Raw genomic sequence first — 19,120 nt, 5'->3', positions numbered from 1 at the left:
TATGGGGTAAAGTTTTTCTTGCCCAATATAATGCAATGGATGATCACAGCATCAGCCACTTGAGCAAGGCAAAAACACTAACAACTCCAACAAATAGTAATTCTAGCTTTGACATCGTAGTATAACAAAGACACCCTCAACATTTAATACCCTTCAGTGAATTAAAAAACAAAAGTAATCAACCCTTGCAGAAGCTGAAAACTTACGCTCTTGAATGGATTAGTACAATTTTAAAGCAGAGTGCGGTACTGCTTAAAACATCATTCTTTGGAGTTAACAGCCCATGAGCCAAATTCTGCCCTTGGACGGGAAGTTAACTGCAGTTAACGCACTCTGTATGTGTTTTATGGTAAAAAGTTAGCTCCAAAGAGAGCAATTCAACTAGTTGTCACTGATGTTGGGCCAAAACCTTTCTGGTTACAGCATTCTTCTCTACAAGGTCAGAGGTGAGAACAATAGCTTTATTACTGCTCATAGCTCATTTTATTTGAATCATACATGAATACCGTCCAAGAAGTTAATTAAAGGCATAAAACTTCTCTTGGATTGGACTAAGGGTTGTTGTCAATTTGTTCTTACTGGAGAAGGATAATTCTTTACAGCTTGAAGTGAAGTTACATATTTTCACAAGACAACGCAGAATGAAAAACGGAAACAAAGAAATACATGCTTTACCAAAAGCCAATAAAAAGGAGACAGATTAGCTTTCAATCACACTGAAATGGGTCAAAGAAGTAAATCTAACTTTGTAGATCTATAAAGGAAAGATACATCTCTGTCTCTGTGGTTTAAATCAAAGTTTGACAAGAAACTTAATAATATCAAAGAGGCAAGGAGATTTATAAAATATTTTTGCAAAACTAAATAATTGAAACAAGCTAAAGACCTCAGGAATGACTGTAGTTCTGTTTCAACATGGAAAAAACATGCTGCTGAATTTAGTATGGTATGCAGATAGTCACTGAACACCAAACTCTTCAGAAAGCCAGCTTGGCAACTTCAGAAGCTCCAAAATCATACAAGAATTGGCTGAAGCGTTAGGGATTCAGCCCCTTCACATCCATGCACCCATTCTAACCAGGGGTGATATGGGTGCAGCACACTTTGTAAGTGTAAGACTGAGCCCAGTGTCTCCTCATGAAGTTTCTCTGCCTTGACTGCCTTGTAGCACCTCCTTTACAGAAGGCCAACGATGAGAAGAAACTTGCTGAGAAAGATCAAGTCACACTCAGAAGTGACAACCTTTTCTAGAAGCCCCAGGCATGCATCCTCAAGAACAAAGTTGCTGAGAAAATAACCATGGCTTAGGTAATAAGGTAAATTCCATTCAGCTGTAACTCAGCTGGTCATTTCCTTCTGCAACTGCAGCACAGAAAGGTTTATTTCTGGCCCTGTCACAGAAGCAATTTCCATAAAACATTTCAAAAATATATTTTCTCACCTTAAACCCAGAATGTTCAGTGTCCAGAAACTCAAATGCAATACAAAAAAAAAGAATCTTTCAGGGATCCACTTAGAAAGCCTCGCTCACACGCTCGAGAGCTAAACTGACTGCTCGTGGAAGGAATTACCCTCCCTGGGCTGCCTGATGGGAGCTTTGAAGATGGGAAAGCAACTGGTTTCCTAGCACCGGACAGACTTTTTTTTAGCTAGAAAATTTGCTGCTAATTCAGTAGTTCAAGACATCAGCAAGAGCTTCATATTTCTTTCTTTCCCTCTGGCACTTCCAATTTTTTTCCACTTTTGTGCTAAAGATCTCCAGTTTGTTACCGTGCCCACAGCAGGCTTACGGTGTTGCTTGCCAGGTGAGAGCCAGAGGTTTAGTGGAAACTTCTGGATTGGTTTTAAGGGATCAAAGGGTCTCCTTTAATCTCAAATTTTCACTGACATTTTATCATTGCCAGTTATATCTCTAGCAGGATAGAGTATCTGCACTCCTCAGCTGCAAGTGACTAGTAAATTGTTCCAGGTTCTCCTGTTGCAGCTTTATTCTCCCACCTTGATTAACTGAGTCTTACTGCCTCAAAGCTGCTCGGTGCAATGCCTGATTCCCCAGGATCCTAAGTTGTTGCTCTGACATGAGTGCAGATTATTTGGCCTGCCTACTTATCAGCTTTTGAATGCTGATCTAACGAGATTACATTTTTATGTTTTGTCTTAGACAAGATTGTAATTTCAAATATTATTTGATTATATTCCTCTCCTGAGGAGTTCAAAAGAAACAAAAGGCAGTAACTAAGATGAACGCTTTAATTGCAGGAGGAAGAAAAGACACCGCAGAAGTTTTACGCAGAAAAATCAGCAACAAATGTCATTTGTCATGAAACAGGCTGCCATGTCACAGAGCATGTGCAAACGAGGACTGAGCATCTTCCAGAGCAAGGGAGCACTCGCACACCGACTGCGAGATTTAGAACTTGTTATGAAGAATTGAAACACGCAAAAAAAAATAGCAATCGTTACTGAAACACTGGGTACTCACAAGGCAAACAGGGAAAGGAGCTTGGGAAAGGGAAGGGAGGCAGGTAAATGTCAGTTAAGAAAGGTCAAAGACTGAAGCAGCTTGGGTCCAAATCACTGAGGAGAAATAGTAAGATTGGATATTTTTAAAGCTGGCTCTAGAACACCAATGGCAAAATGTATATTTGTCTCCAAACTGATATTCTGCATTACTTTTACTATTACAGAATACTAATCTCCCAGTTACAGGGAAAAACGTCTTCCCATAATAACAGTTCTTTAAGGTTGATAGTAAACGTTTCTAACTGTTACTGAATCAAAAACGGCTTATGGATTCTATTTTAGACACGTGAGAAAGATATTCTGGATCAGGAGAAATACAAACTAACCGGAGAGAGCAGCAAGAGCGCAGCGAGGCTAATCGGAGATTCACAAAACATGACACGAAGGAAGATTAACAGCATTAGAGCTGTGTACCCTAAAGAGAAGAAGGCTCACTGGGGGACTGCAATGTCTTCATATGCATGGAGTGGAATATAATCTTTTTTCCATACCTGTGACAGATAAATTACTCAGTTTTCCTGACTAATTACAAGGAGAAAGATTTAGGGCAAACATTAAGAGAATCTTTCCAGGGGCAGGGATGAGGAAGCAGAATGGATTAGCTGAGAGTGTCTCTACCATAGGAGATCTCTCAGAACAGATTGAAAAAATATCTGTCAGGATTAATACCAAGTTGATCCTGCCTCGGGGCTGATGGATGCGTTACATGACCTCTCCAACACCTTTTCAGATTATTCCACCACAGTTCTGTTATGTGGCTGCCCACAAAGGCTGGAACTGGATTTGGTAATGTGAAATGCTGTTTCCGAGATTCTCTAGGAACTCACAACTGATGCAAGATAAATCTCATTTTCAGGTACCACGGAGCTGTTTGTTTCCCTGCTGTAGTAACTGTCATCTTTAGGTCGCTGGGAACATACACTGAATTTAGAGTAATTATTACTTGGTTTGCAAGCCAGTTCTGAAGGGTGGTAGATTAACTGTATTGCACATGCACTAAGGGACATTTCAGCAAAGATTTTTTTTGTTAAAATCACCCTTGAAATATAGAGACCTTTAAATATTTCAAGTTGCCCACTGGAAAGATTTCGTTTTTGCAGAGGTGATAAAGGTCTAACATAGTTCGATATCCGAACTGGTTGATCTCTTGGAAACACAAAAAGGCTCTAGACACCATTTTGGAAGAGATCTTTCATTTAACTTCTCCAAGTCATTTACTGGGAAGGCTTCCAAACCATTTCTGCTTAGTATCTGGTTGACTAAGTTAGTTCTACCTTCGATGCAGACAGAAGGCTTCCACAACCCTTACTGATAAGCAGAACCTCCAGCCTTTCTGAAGCCTAGCTTTCAGTAAGAAGTCCCAAGTCTAGCTGACATTAAGAAGACTGAATATCTTTCCCATAAAGCTCCCACTTGTGGGAGTCATTTCTGCTAGAGAACTATTTAAAGAAATACTGGCACTGACCTTAAAGCATCTATACTCCTAATTATTCTTGTCCGGTATATAATGAACACCTGTGCTTGTGAAAATCTGCAATTTGCACTCTGTTAACAAATCTTTCAGGCTTCAGGAAGAGAAGGGTTTAAGAGTTAACAATCAAAACTCAAAATAAACTTTGATAACTGTGGCTATAACTGACTTATGACAGCCACTTCACGTTCAGCCAAATCAAAGCAGTCCTATCACACCAGGTGTGTACTACACCACATGAGATGTCTCTATTTTGCGTAGCATGCAGTTGTCTCTATATTATCTCTAACCCCAAGAAAAAATATAACAGAACTGAATTGTCTGCAAGCTATCAAAGCTCATGGCTGAAGAGCAGAAGATAAAAACCACCTGCATCATGCCCCACACATTTCTGCTGGAGGTCAGGATTAGGTTCAGTCTCAGCCTGTGAAATGAGCTCTGTTCACTCAGCATCACTCTGTGAACCCATTTACAATGCAATCTGCTTTGATCACACAGGTCATTCATCTAGATCCCATGCAAATTAATTTAAAGCCTCAGCTTTAATCAAAGCAATTCTTGTTCATGTTGCAAGATGTGTATTTTGATCTCATCATAGCCCAAGCTTTAAATCCGTCATGATACATCACCATTAGTGGTATATGGCTTTGCTCACCCATTTACAGCTAACTCCTGAAGTCCTATTATGAAATAATAATAAATACACATGAACAACAAACAAGGGAAAACTCTCTTTGGGATGCTCAGTTTAGGAGTCACCATGTCAATTGCCTATGCTGACAGAAATGAATCAAAAAAGGCCTGGCATCTCACAAATATTTGTGCTTTGCAATAATCAGTTTTTCTTCTCTCTATAAATAAAGGCAAGTGTTGCAAAACAAGGGGGCAGTAGCTATTACAATAATCAGCTGAACTTACAATGGCAAAAGTTCACGTTAAAATCTCAGTTCTTACCTCATTATGAGAAACTGGGCAGTGAAAAGCATTGACCAATGTTGTACAGTGACAGCGTTAGACAAAATTTTCTCCAAATCCTAGTTTAACACCTTATTTACCCTGCACTACTCAACAGAAGGGAACAGTCATGTAAACTGCTTTCCAGAGCAGCTTGTTCACTAACAGCCGTTTAAGGATGAGGTAATGCTGGAGAGCAGCTTTACAACTTCAACACACTGCTGCAGGCTTCATCTTGGTTACAAATCCTTTTCAGAAAGGGAAAGGAGGAGGCTATTACCTCTGCTAGTTCGCTTAACTCGCTAGGATACTGCACTGTGTTTTCCATCCTTCCGCTCCAAGAAGAAAAATGTCACAAACTGACTAAGTCCTTTAGAATTATAATGCAAACTCATATACAAGGTGTTTTGCTCTAGTCAGGATTTTCAGAGCAACAAAACATCTACCATGCAGCTCATGGACTGAAATGGTGCTTTTGAGGTTACTTCAGCTATCAGTTAAGTATGCATTGATTTTTTTTTATTATTTTTTAAAGAGAAGAGATACATTATTAATTAGGTAACAGAATAGAGGAGCTTCCTTGGAATTAATCCAGTCAGTCGCTAAAAAGCTTATGCAGAACACCATCCTGAACAGAACTCCTTAGCAACTCGAGGGGAGGACTTCACTCAGCAAGCTCAGAGGCCAGCCTTTCAAGAAAAGGGTATCAGGACAGAATCTCTTCTCTCTGAAGTTTATGCTGAGCACAGCTGAGAGTTCAGGAACAGACTAGGGATGGATGACACTTCTTAGTCCCTACAAGTTAAAAGCAGCATGAAGACTGCTTGTGGGATCGCCCAAGCAAGTTTTATCCTTTTTTCTTCACACACGAAAACCACTGATTTCTTCTGAGAGATTCACAACCCACAGTCGTGACAGAAGAACTAGCAAATACCACCCAACACTGCCATACTCTTTCAACAGCTGAATGATGTTACCACTTCAAGTATTAAATCCATAGTCCAATTTGAGATGCAGAACAATGAGCAATGTACATTAATTTAATGAATTCATTCTAAATTTGTTCACTTACCTTGTAGGCCCAGCTCTGATCCTGCTGACCACGTACTGCAGAACTGGAAACTAGGAGCACTCAGTTCAGTAGAGGAAGGATGTTCTTAAAAATGCTTTCTTATTCATAGAGGCAAAGACTGTCCTCGGTGCGAATTAAAACCATCTGTATGTCATTCCAGCTTGTGCTTACTGACACCACCAGTGCAACAGAGACAGATGCAGAGAAAAAACCAGCATGGACCTGTAAATGAACAACAGAGAGAACAGTTAGCAGCCAAAAAAAGTACGTCACTTCTTCAGGGTATTATGTAATCATGTTTATACTGTAAGACACGTAAAACAATATTCACCCATATTTTGCAGAAGCATAAATGAAAACACAAGTTTCAGGTAATGGAGCATGAGCCATTGATTGCTTGATAGAGCACAAAGCAGAAGCCTATTAGAAAATTGTCTCTTGCCTGTTTGCACAAGACAGCTGGCAGGCCTGATTCAGCTAGGAAGCTGAGACAGGGCAACCTGAACACGGACCTACAGCCCCACCTCAGAGGATCTCTGAACGTGGTAACAATGAGTTATTAACACCACTTACTTTCAAGGGTACCTTTGTTATGTGACCTCATGCTCATACACAAATCAAGTAGGCACAGCTTAAGCAGCTCCCGCACACCAGCTGTCTATAAGCATGGTCTACAAGTACAAGGAAACACAACCCAGCCTCACTGGCAATGAAAGAATATCAGCTCACATGGTTTGCGAGACACTACTTGAGACCGTAAGCCCACTGAAGTTAAGCCGTGTTTGACTGCCCAGCATTCCTACTGACAAACTTTTTATTTCCTCCCATCCCCAGAAAGAATTAAAATTCCCTTGAATGTCTTGCATTCAGCAAAGGCCAATGCCAGCTGAATGACAGAACAAGTCATATCTGCTTCCCTGCAGGTCAGCCTACAGGGGAAACCAGAGTGCCCGCGTATCCACCATGCCCACAGCTCGTGGGCAGACAGTTGCCAGTTTAGGTTTCAGAAAACCCAGTCAAGGAAGTGCTGGGAAACAGCAGCACGCTGCTGGGCACCCGGACTTATTCAGCTTCTTGCAAAAACATCAAGGAGCAGAACAGATGCTTCTCACAAACATGTCCTTGTGCCAAGTTGCTTTTATATGATCACAGTAAAGAAGTCAGGTTCTTCGCACCGATCTCCTGTATAACATAGGCCAGATAGGACTGCCCATAAATAACACTGGAATTAGATTTGAGCTTCAATTAAGACATCTGATCCTCATTACTATAATGCCCAAGTGGATGATACTAACCAGCCTATCTGCCCCTTGTGCTTCTCTTCATAGAGGTGAGCTCCTCAAACCCACCACAATTCCAGAGAATTAGGGGTTTTACCACCCAATTTACCCACCCCATCAGATGCCTGTGATACAGAGCGGGGTGTGCTCCAGATAAACATTTCCATGTGCAAACTTCAAACACACGCTTCCAGCTGACTGGCCCACACAGAATACAGAAGCTCAGAAGTGCACTACAAATGCATTTGGATGCCACGTCACTTTCTGACAGGTGCTGGAAGCAATTCAGGAAAGCTGCATTAATGCAACTTTAAAGCAAGAGGACTCCAGGCTAAATAGAAAAAAAAATAAATCCAGAGGGAAGTACATACAAACTGGCAGGGCTCTTATGTCAGGCTGGTCATTTTGCCTTTTCTCCTTTCCTTTTTACTTCTCCCTTCCAGAGGGACTCAGGCATTAGGCTGAGTGTTGAACTGTCAGTTCAGATTTTCAGCCTTAGGGGATGGATTTCCCTCATGACTGGAGTCATGCCCGTCCTAACCTTTTGTGACTGTGTATGTGTAGTTAATCATATGCAGCTACACTGAACCTGATTGTCAAAAGGCTGAGTAAATATAACTACACGCTCGTTATCTTGTTTGAAGGTAGAAAGATTAATTTGGATTCTAACTGGAAATACTGATTCAATGAATAAGCCTGAAATGTAGTGGTTTTCAATTACACTAAGAAATTGGTCTTTTGAATTTCCAAATTATGCAAGGCGAAGTACATTCAATTTAATCTATACGTGGGGGATATATTTGCCATCTTCATAGCACTCTATGTCAGCGAGTAATACCTACAAGGCAAGTGAAAAAATGTAATGTTGGCTGTTGGTGCCCTCCAGGGGCTGTGCAGAGCATAGCTTTCAGTCAAAACATCCAACTGTTTTGTATTGTAGCATATACAATAAATATTGCATATTATGGCCCTGCTATAAGAGCATGGGTGCTACTATTCATGTTACCCTCAGAGAAAAAAATATATCTCTGTGGTCCCACAGACACTAGGGTGTTTAATCAAATAGGAGCAACGCAAAGGATATGTGCATTTATATCTCAGTACTCCCAATTTCTTTTGCCTGGATTCCTGAGAAAATAAGGTTTATATGAAATCATGTTGATACACCAGTCTGCCTTCCATTAACCAGGAATTCTTTGCCTGGATTCCAGTAAGCGTGGGGGACAAGTAGAGGTCATGAATATGCTCATGCTGACTGAATTCATGAAAACAGGCATTGAGAAATGAAAGCAAATGGACTCGATGTCCTGAGTGCTGGGAGACTCAGTCCTTACACCCACTACAGAGTGAGCCTTGAGATGCAAAACCCAAAGGAAACTCAAACTCATAGCTTCCATACCCAGCATGAGTTGTTACTCGAGCCCATTCTGGGCTGCAGGCTTGCTCCAGCTTTACAAGGGTTCCTTTACTTTCCAGCCTCATTTGGAATAGCTAATTAACAATGCTCTTTCTGCAAAATTAGAACTCAAACCCTTGGTATACTAGAGGTAACCATACCTTATTAAAACCATATCTCCTGCCCATCTTCACAGCATTATTTCCCAATAAAATTTTAGCTGCGGACTGCTCCTCTTTCACTGAAGTTGGTATTGAATGACTGCTTTGTGCCAGGGACTGAATTTTGAGTACTTGCTAAGAGTTTTCAGCCCGCTATGCCTGAATATTTAAACAAAAAGATTAAATTTTCTTACAGGCAAAAGCAGGCAGGATTCATCAGATTCTGTGGCTGCCTACCAGGGTAGCACGTGCTCAGCTCCAAGCCCTGTGCTCTCTCCTCCAGAAAGCCCAGCACCAAACTCCAAGGTGGCCATCTGCTGGCTAACCCATCAACACTGCAGTAAGAGCTGACACTGCCAAAGGAGGTTCTGCTGCACAAGGAGCACAAATCAGCATCAGACTAGAGCTGCTGAAAGCCTGCGTTATCTTCCACCTCCTTCCCCTGCACACAGATTTCTTGTCATGTCAAGGAGAGACTTTAAGGACTAGGAGAACTCAAAAAGTCTTTGACATAATTAATATCAGATAATCGTTCCTAGTCTTTCTTCTACCAGTTTCAAGTGGAAATCAAGTCTGTGGAGCTAGTGAAGATCATCTTTGTGCAATTACAGTGTATGATGAATGATCCAGCTTCAGCAGCTCTCCTCAAGCTACAGCACAATGATTCTAAACGGGAAACCTGTAGCAGTGATGACATAACATCAATTCCCAGCACTTAACATGCCTACAAGCTAGAACGTACATTCTTGGGTTGCTGCTACATTTGACCACATAGTTCATGGATGAAAAATTACTTCAGAAATCAGAACGGCAGGTAATTAGCAACACATGCTGTCTTCCATTACTTTGTTTTGCTCTCCTTAAATCATTCCCCATCCATGCTTTCTCATTGTTTTCAAGGTTTATTTGTAGGCACTTCCAAACTCAAAAAGCAGCTTTGCTTCTGGCAATGCTACCGCATCGGTTTTGCAACCTGCCAAGTTTGGGGTTTGGGTTGAGCATAGTCATACACAACTAAAATCACAACAATAAGCAGTCTAAAAACCTGAACAGGTTTTCTGAACTATGCGCCAGTCCAACCTTAGTGGAAACAGAGCTCTATACTGTAATACATCACTTATTATGAGGTGAGCACCAGCTAACACCTAAACCAACACACAAAGCATCTGAATTCTGGCCCGTGGGGGCCCTCAGACACTGCTAGTCTTTCTGTGAAGGCAATAAAAAGGGAAGTTTTACTCCACTGAGCCTGCCTCGTCTGAGCCATTTCCACTGACACCTAGTTAAGATTAACACAGAGGTTCTGGAAGAACGGTCTCTAACATGTTTCGTTGCCTTTCACTTGTTGAAGCACAAGAAGTACGTGTGCACAGGTATCTCGATCATCTGCAAGCCACCGTGACAGAGCTCAACAGCTTTGCCAGCGCTGCCACTGGTGAGAAGTGCACCCTCAACCCAGCGCCTGCAGGTGGCATCATTTTCTTGAATATTTCCAATCCATGCCCCACAGTCACCTTCCGGGGTGGGGGTGTGGAACAAAAACCGATCTAAGTGAAGAGGTTTCAAACATTATGTACTGGTTTATGATTTATCTTATTCAAAACCATCAATTTAAGCAATTGCTTTATTTTCCACAGGCTGTGCTGGATTGATTCAGAAAACATTAACAAGAAAACATTAATGCTGTGGAGCACAACATGAATTAGAGGAGATTGACAATGAAATTCACAACATAGAACTCTGAACTGCAGAATATGAAGGCTCGTGAAAGCACGGTTTATATTCATCATCATAGCAGCAAACATTTTCAAACAACAAAGTTATTCCAAACTTTGGAATTCAAGTTCAGCTGGTGTTTCTACGCAGTTGGTATTTTACTACAAAGTTTTTGCAGGATGACCAACCTCTTCTTAAAACAAGATATTTTACATCTACTGCCAGTTAATCACACAGCTCTGGTGTAGTTGCTCATTATCCCCTACCTCCAGGTGGAAGAAATTGAAAAATCAATATTTCAGGTGGCCTAAATTGTGTGCATTTAACTTGAAACACCTTTTAAAACGTTGTATCCACTTTGAAGAAAGCAGCATTTGTAATGTGCCTTCCTTCGGTCACCTCAGAAAAGCTAGTCCAGCATGCAGCGAGGTCTCTAACATCAGCATGCTGACAGTTTAAGGACTTCTTCATGCTAAGCTTTTCAACCTGTGATTAGTTTTAGTCGTACTCACAAGTGCTTTGGCACGTGGCAAAGAAAAAAAATCCCTTTTTTCAGGTGAGGTGCTCAGACCAGGCAGCCACAGGGCCACATCAGCCAGCACAGCCTGCAGGGACAGCAGACAGGGCAGTGCAGAGATAGGAACGCCAGCCCCTTGCCCACATAACAATGTGTCCCTGGCTCTGTTGTACTTTACCAGCCTCATAGCCACTATCAGTGGTAGGATCTCACAGTCTTTACATTGAAAGTACCAGGACACTGATTGCTGTAGGAAAATATGCACTGATATGTTTATGCTTGGTTCTGCTGCCAAGTTGCCTGAAAATGAACATTTGAGGCCTAACCGCTAAAATTAATGGCTTTGTAACAAAGCTGCAATACCTTGGCCACAGAATTGAGCGCTTCAAAGCACGTGACAGCTTTTCAGCAATCATAACTTCTTTTCAAAGTAAAACTACAGCTGATCAGGGTGGTCTTGTTTCCCTTAAATACATTAAGAAGTTATGAGTTCAAGTGCTCATTACATCAACACAGCACTTCTTAAGCAGTGACAGCAGTGGATAACGTTGAAGGGCTTTCAAGATGCTGATACTCGCTGTCCTGTGGTCATTTCCTTAATGGCCCAATTACTTCATTCAACAGCTAGAAACATTAAGCTTCTAGTTTTTCTGCTCAAGGCTTCCTGCTGCCCTTCACTGGCACAGAGTCTTGCTGAGCTTGGAAAGGAAATCAGACGACCCATATGTATCAGCATATTTTCTCCCCTGAGTCCAAATTTAAAGCAGACAACTTACACTGGAATACTAATTTAGATTAGGTATTTCAGAGCAGCATAGTAGTTTCCCAAAGTTTTCCTCCTCTTGCTTCTCTCTTCATTAATCAACTCAGCCCTGCCAAAGTACACTGTAGGAAGATGTCTGCAGCTACTGTGGTCTGGGCATAATCATACCTCAGAGATGAATATTTACAAGCCTGTCTCCTCTTCTAACAAGGAGGCAAGCAACCCAGCTGCCTGGCAGCTGCACAATGCTGCAGTTAACTCCTCCAGCACTAGGACAATTCTTGTGCTAAAAAGGGAGCCCCTGAAGAGTGTATTCAGTGAGCGGAGTCTGGAGGAAAAGCCAGCCTAGCTCTAGAGCAGAAGGGGGGATTCCTCATTTCTGGGAACACAGCAGAACCCAGCTCTCCTCCATCTTTATCAGTCTCTGTATAACCTCCGTGTTACAGGTCATGCTGTGAGATACCGCTGCCAAGCAGCAGGATCCTGCAGTGGTGACACCACACACATCTCTCCTCACTGCCCCAGATCAGGTCCCACACTGGGGCTGTATGACAAAAGCTTGCCGTCACAGAGCCATGGGGAGCAAACAGCAGAGTAATAGCAGCAATGCCAAGACACTCCTGAGATTTGAGCCAGAGTAACAATTTCCAGTGCTCTGTTCTTACAGAGGACACAGCAAGCTTAAACACATGCCAGAAATCTTATTTTTAAACTTCATGTTCCTCCAGAACCCCAACACATGCCCTCTGCCAGCTGCCTCCCCTGCATGCAAGGCACACCTGAGTTCTCTAATCACCTTAACGGTCTCAGCCTCACTGATTAGGCTGAAAATAGGAACAACTGTCTTGTTAGCAGCAGAGCACAGCTAACAAGAAAAGTTTCATGGCATTTTCATTTCAAAAGGTTTCTTAGTACTTGATTTCTGGTTTATGTTTCCCACCCTTATGGTGATGTTAGCCACAAGAAATTGTAGCAGATTTTTTTTGTTTATAATACTCTTGGTTTCTGCTACAGCAGCAGCAAGGTACCAGTGCCACATTAAATCTTTAAGTGACGGAATAGTTCATGTGTTCATATTAAGGCATGCAAAAATTACTAAATGCATCCAAATGCTTTGTCAGATCTGGACAGACGTGTCTAATTTCAGTACACTTGCACACTCTAATCTTTGCATGCCACAACTCTTGCTTCTCAGCTGAGAGCAGAGAATTGGAAGCAGTTCTTGCATTGCTTGATCTTTGCAACAACCAAATCTGGTAAGTACCAGCAGGGCCATGCACGTTCTGAAGGATATACCCTCTTTAGATTTCCAGATGCAGTTCTTCAGATTCCCCTCAAACATGATATAAACAGCATTAGCAAGAGTTCTGCATGCCGTTCCAAGAAAGATACATTTGTTGGACGCTGAACATTCATCAGCCTTATAAAATTTTCACAAATTTCCAAGCTTAATCAGCTCAGGATTGACAGGAGGTAACGATAAATATATGCTCTTAAGCTTTACAAGAACTCCACACAGCAGAGACCAAGCTTCTCCCTTGCTTCGTGCTTCAGTGGGCACTGTGCCCATTTGTGTGGTCTTACAGACACCCATTACAGCTCACACGCTCTCAACAAGCCCTGCAATGGAAGGGAGGAGCCATTTTGCAGCATTAAGGCTCAAATTATTTTAAATATACCCCTCCCTCCTTCTAGATCAGTAATTTCCATTTACATCACCACCCATCTGGGTGGGTTTCATACTGGGCAGTATGAAACACTAGCAGAAAACTGGTAATTATGTTTTTATACAGATTAGATATTCAGTGTTTTCTGATGATGTTTAATGCTCAGACTCAGACACACCAGTTCAGCACAGAAAATTATTCACATTTTCCCCAGAGAAAAGCATTAGTGTACGTTGAACAGAGTAAGTATTTTCCCCTGCAAAAATGGCACTGGCTGAAGACCAAGAGCAGCCAGATTTCAAACCTGTTCCAAAAACTTCCCCTTTAAATGCCTCTAGAAGAAAAGAAAGAGTTCCTATTGGAATTACTGCTAGAGCTTAAAGACCTTCAGATATCAAGCCCTGGAATTATTCAGTTACTCTGCACTGAAAGAGCAATTTCAGAGCATTTGCAAAGGTGCGTTTTCAAACATTAATTAGTAAGTTTCTCTCTCACTCCCAGGTCTGTGAGAACACATTCTGCACAAGCGGAATCAAAGCTAGGCTCGCCGAGGAAGTAACACTTGAAGCCTTTTGAGGATTTTGTTCGTTTTCCTCTCAAAACAAAGACATTGCTAATTCTCACGTTAGCGTCTACACACCACCCCAAGACAGCCCCACTCACAGCACACACAAAAGCCTCGTACTCACCCATGCAGAGGTCGTAGATGAGACTAGCATCAAGAAACAATCCAGATCCTACCATGCTGGAGACAACAGGAGAGATCAAACTTCCACAGCCCTCTAACAGGGCATGGAAATTGTACCACAGCTCAGCCTGAAGCTGCCCAGCTGTGGGCAGCCCTAGGTGGGGGCCAGCCCTCTGCCTACTCATTACCTACAGCTGCAGGAGGACCAGCACCTGCTGCACGTTACCAGTCCAACCCTGCCTGCCTGGCTGACACAGCTGAGCTGTGCTGCAGCCTGAGGGCTCCAAGGGGCTCCCCAGCCATCAGATAGGCTTGCTGGTGGTTACTCACCATGTTTCTTTTGGGGGATAATCTCGGGGACACTCCTGGAGCTTTGCCCAGAGGTAACACTGGACATACAACACCAGGATTTGGACTCTTTGGAGGCCTCAGGGCAGCTCAGCTCACTGTTTTTAGACCTTTTTATTCTATGAAAAAAGGTTGTAGATTCATTCTTTTTTTTTCCAACTCAGAAGGAATTGCTTAAATATTGTATTCTCATCAGGATCAGGATTTTGAACACCTTAACTTCTTCCGTAGTGCCAGCACAAGTATGTAGTACACGTACAACAACAACAACAGAATACAATTTGATAAGCCTTTGCCACTTGCAAAGACTTAACAGATTTGTGAAGTATGAGCATTCACTTAAGTTTGGTAAACACACTGAGACTTGGTGAATGTCACCGATGTAATTTAAACAACGCTGTAAAATACTCAGCTGTGACTTCAATCCAGCAGCACAGCTCAAGGCTCACTGCTACGCCTCCAGCAGAATCTCCACGTACCTGTTCTGTGTTGTGCTCCAGCAGCTTCCCACTCTTGCTGCTCCCACCCAGCATTCCCATTTTCAACTGCCTAAGAAGAAATCACCTACAAGGCAGGCTGATAGATTATTTCTAAGAGTTAGGCTGGAATCTTGGCATTCTCTGATCTGCAGAGCAGAAGGCATTTCATGAATACTACTTACTCCCTCTCTTAAAAAACCTTAAGTTCTTCCAGGTTTCCTTCAGTAAATTGGAGGCTATTGTGCACGTGGAAAAAATAAGATAAGAATCTGCTATAATCAAACCTTTCAGTGCTGTTAGTTTGGAACAAAAATGTATAGTGTACAATGTAATTCGCATCAGATGGAAACTGTGCTGATTTTTTTAAAAAATAAAAGTGGAATGGAGTCCTTCCCTTACTGTTACATTTCCTGATACACTTTTCAGTCATCTAAAGACAATACTTCCTTTGTGAGAAACGGTGATTCTGATACAGTACAGTAATACTGCATACAGAATTAGTTATTACAGTTACTTCATTTCCAGATACTATGTTCATCTCTTTCAGCTTGAGCAGGGTCAGCTCGTATTTCAAAAGTCACACTGAATGACCTCTTCAAGAAAGACACATTTCTTTCCAAGGACAAAACAATTAAGCAGCCAAGATTTGTTCCTGTTTGGGAATCTCTTCCTTTGGAAATACAATGAACAGTACAAACTGGTTTTGCATGGGTGCCCATCTCCTGACTTATGCCTCCGAGAAGGTCCTCAGTGGTACCTGAAGCGCTCTTTCTTCCTCAAGTTATAAAAACAGGAATGGAGTTTGAAAGCAGCCCACTGAAACAACCCAACCATATTTGCTAATGGGCCACTTTACCGCTTTCAGCAAGGGAATGCTCTAAGATTCCTTAATCTACCTGCAAATCAATGATGATTTCAACCTGCTTTCAGCAACAAGACATGTGTGTGAACTGTACTGCCTGACGAGCCAGCCGCCCATGCATGACTGATCAGCATCCTACCTTGGGTGTGTCAGAATTGCAATGATATGACAAATTCTCTTTGTCACGCTTCAGCTTTGGCTGGCTGTTAACACAAAGCAGGTGTAAAGTGAAGGAATAAAAAATGCCAGCCGTCATGGCAGATATTGGAGAAGAAGGCTGTGAACAAAGGGCTAACAAAAAGGATCCCTGGGGCCTGGTGTTCTGCAAGTAAGACTGACTGAAAGCCCTCCCCTTCCTCCAGCAGACAGTCAATCACAGGATAATTCATTCCAATTGTATCACATTAAACTGTTAGTTGGGTTACACTTAGAACTATGTTTCATTAGTCTTCAACAAGTTACAAGAAATCTGACTGGAGTAAACTTTTCCTCACCCACAGCTCCACAAAGGCATGTTAGCTGGTCTCTGCAGGATGATCTAGCTGTATTACTGCACAAATGACAGCCAGACTCAAAACATTCTTCACATCTTTCAAGTTTTATGTGGTTCTTGTTTACATATGTATGTCCCACCTGGTGCCTAAGAAGGATATGTGCATTTGAAAGTACAAGATTTCTGCCTTCGTTTTTAGGCTCCTGATTAGCTCTGAAAATACCGTCTGTAGAGATGACGATCAAAACCAGAGGACTGTTTTAGGACATGTACCACTGATGCCATCTACACAGACTGGTAAGACCAAGAAAGCACAGTCTCCCCGCTCGAGGAAGCAATCAAAACTGAAGATTTCTGAGTGATTTGCAAAGTAGCAAAGAAATGAAGTCCCCAGGCTTCTGATTCCTGGTGAAGGACATTAAGGTGAGCAATTGTCTCAGTATTTTTAAGAAATGGCTTAGGCCACAGCTTAGTAGAATGGGAGACTACTTTTGACATAGTCATCACTGGTGAACTTCTGCTTGCTCATCTGTGCTCCAAGCATAGTATTATGGAGTGTCACGGGCAGTTTGGATGCATTAAAACATTAAAGTTAACTGACTATAATCCCATCTTACCAACGTTTATTGTAAGCTATCCCAACTAATGCAGCAGAATTGCACAGAGGAATAAAATCTCCTACATGCACACTTCTTTGCAGATAATGACTTTAGTTTGCATCCAGCTGTGCAAAAGTTGCACTGAAGTACAATAGTAAGACATCTCTCCCAGGAATTTCCAGACAAAATCACTAGAGCCATGAGCTATGACTGCAGAACTTTAGAATCCCCTCTGCTCAGGTGTGAGCAGTGGTGTAAGATGCAACCTTCTCAAAAGTCAGGGCCACAGATCTTGCCCTCCTTCACTCAAGCAAGGCTTCAAAAACACTCCTCTGGGGTGTCAAGACCTGAACCTTAAAGTCCTGTTCAACATATCAGCTCTGTTTCAGAAGTCATATGATGAAATCCTTTCTAAAGGCCACTGCAGGCCATGCACATGAAATTCAAGTAAAAATGCAGGGCCCCTTCTTTTTCTGAGATGAAAATTGAAAAGATTATAATTCCCTTTGGCAAACTACTATCTGGGGCAGTGCTGCTTTATTGTATAGCAGGCAATAATCACTGATTTATTTAGCTTTGGTCTCACTAATAAAACCAGAAAATGTTGCTGAGGTACCTTCTGCTGGTACCTCTGTTGTCAGCTTTGGAATTTCCAGTGCCCTCTGAATTAGTACAATCTGAGCACTGCAACTGCCTCTCTTGCTTGGCACAGTCCTGAACTGAAGTCCACTGAGGCTCATAGGAGCCCTTACTCCAACAGCTTTGGGAAAATAACTCTGTGAGTTCTCTGAAACCGACCAAAGTCCCTAACAAAATATTCACTCACTTGATCCTGAGTTTAGATTTTCTTTCTCATGCCTGATTCATGACCTGTGCTCTCTATGAGAGCTTATCTGCAGCTACATCTTTCCCATTTTTCCTCTCAGGCCTTTATACAAAATGTTTTCAAATACAGACCACATGTGTTTTAATATACTGAACTTAAATTTCATTTTAGAGAACCCAAGCAACTGTGCTTAGTAATTTCTTTTCCCTTAGATCTATCCATTTGATTTTTTCTTTCTTTTTTTTTAATACCAGCCATGTACTTACTGTACTTTAATTTTCTGATGTGGCCTCACTTCAAGTTTTGACATTTTGCTGAAAAGCTTCAACAGCAATTAGTCAAAACACGATGACATTTTGATTTTCAGTTTAATCCATACCAGAGCATAGACCAAAGCAGTTTTCTTCCAGTGAATACAGACTTTCTAATTACACTGACTAATCACAGGAGTTGTAAGAGCATTAGAGGTGGAGCAGTGCCTCTCTGGGTGCATGGCCCAGCCTAATGAGCAGGATTCAATGCTCACTGAAGCTAACTGGCAGCTTCCACACCAGCAGCTGTGCAAGAAGGCATGTGGGAAGTAGGCTCCCCTCCATCCCTTGGGAAACCTTGGCTCCATTTCACAGTTCTCATCAACTCCCCCCCTGCATTTAGACTTCTCTCTTTCCTCTAGAACCAGCTTTGATGATCTCCCAGCACTTTCTGGTTTAACCTTTTGCTACTTTTAAGAAATATGCTGACTGTAACCAATTGAATTAACTTAGCCAGAGCTGAGCAGCAATGTTTCCAGCGGTTATGGCACAGACTGGATGACCAGAAACAGGGACTGATGCTGTAGGGCCGTGTCTCAAATCCCACTGCTAAAGGAGGATATTTAACTCTATCCCTTAACTGGTGCTGAGTTCACTCTGGATCCTGAGCTGTTCACATCTCCCAGCGGAAACTGATGGGCCTCCAGATTTAAAAATCCATGCAGCTGCCATCTCACTCCTAAACACAGAAAATACTGTTTCTGTAACACTGTTCATTTTCTCCCATTTTGAGAATGTTGCATCCGTCCTAGAGATGCGCAAATACTGAAGACTCCAAGGAGGATATTCTTATAAAACCCACAGTCAGCCAGATTTCCAGGAACCAGGACAGAAGCCATGGCACAGCCCATCATGTTCCTTGTGCTGGGGGAAGACCTGTAGGAGATTGCAGCCTGCACTGCCAGCACTGTTTCAGCCAGGGACAGAGTGATTCCAAGTGCCCTGACAGGACAGTTTTCCAGATGGCGAGCAGGAGTGGTGCCCAGGCCAACAT

General features: G+C 42.1%; 1 long non-coding RNA gene across 4 annotated transcripts in view; it reads right to left on the bottom strand.

Moving 5' to 3' along the window:
• The window catches only part of LOC110404830, a 362,084-nt gene that overhangs the window by 106,008 nt on the left and 236,956 nt on the right, over nt 1–19,120 (bottom strand). For all 4 annotated transcript variants that reach the window (XR_002442508.1, XR_002442509.1, XR_002442510.1 and 1 more), the window contains one exon: nt 6,021–6,242. This is a non-coding gene — a long non-coding RNA (uncharacterized LOC110404830). The remainder of the gene's footprint in view (nt 1–6,020; nt 6,243–19,120) is intronic.

This window comes from Numida meleagris, chromosome 11, assembly GCF_002078875.1.
Source record: "Numida meleagris isolate 19003 breed g44 Domestic line chromosome 11, NumMel1.0, whole genome shotgun sequence".
NCBI lineage: Eukaryota > Metazoa > Chordata > Aves > Galliformes > Numididae > Numida > Numida meleagris.
The sequence above is the reverse complement of the archived record's forward strand: the minus strand, read 5'-3'. Positions and strand labels throughout refer to the sequence as shown.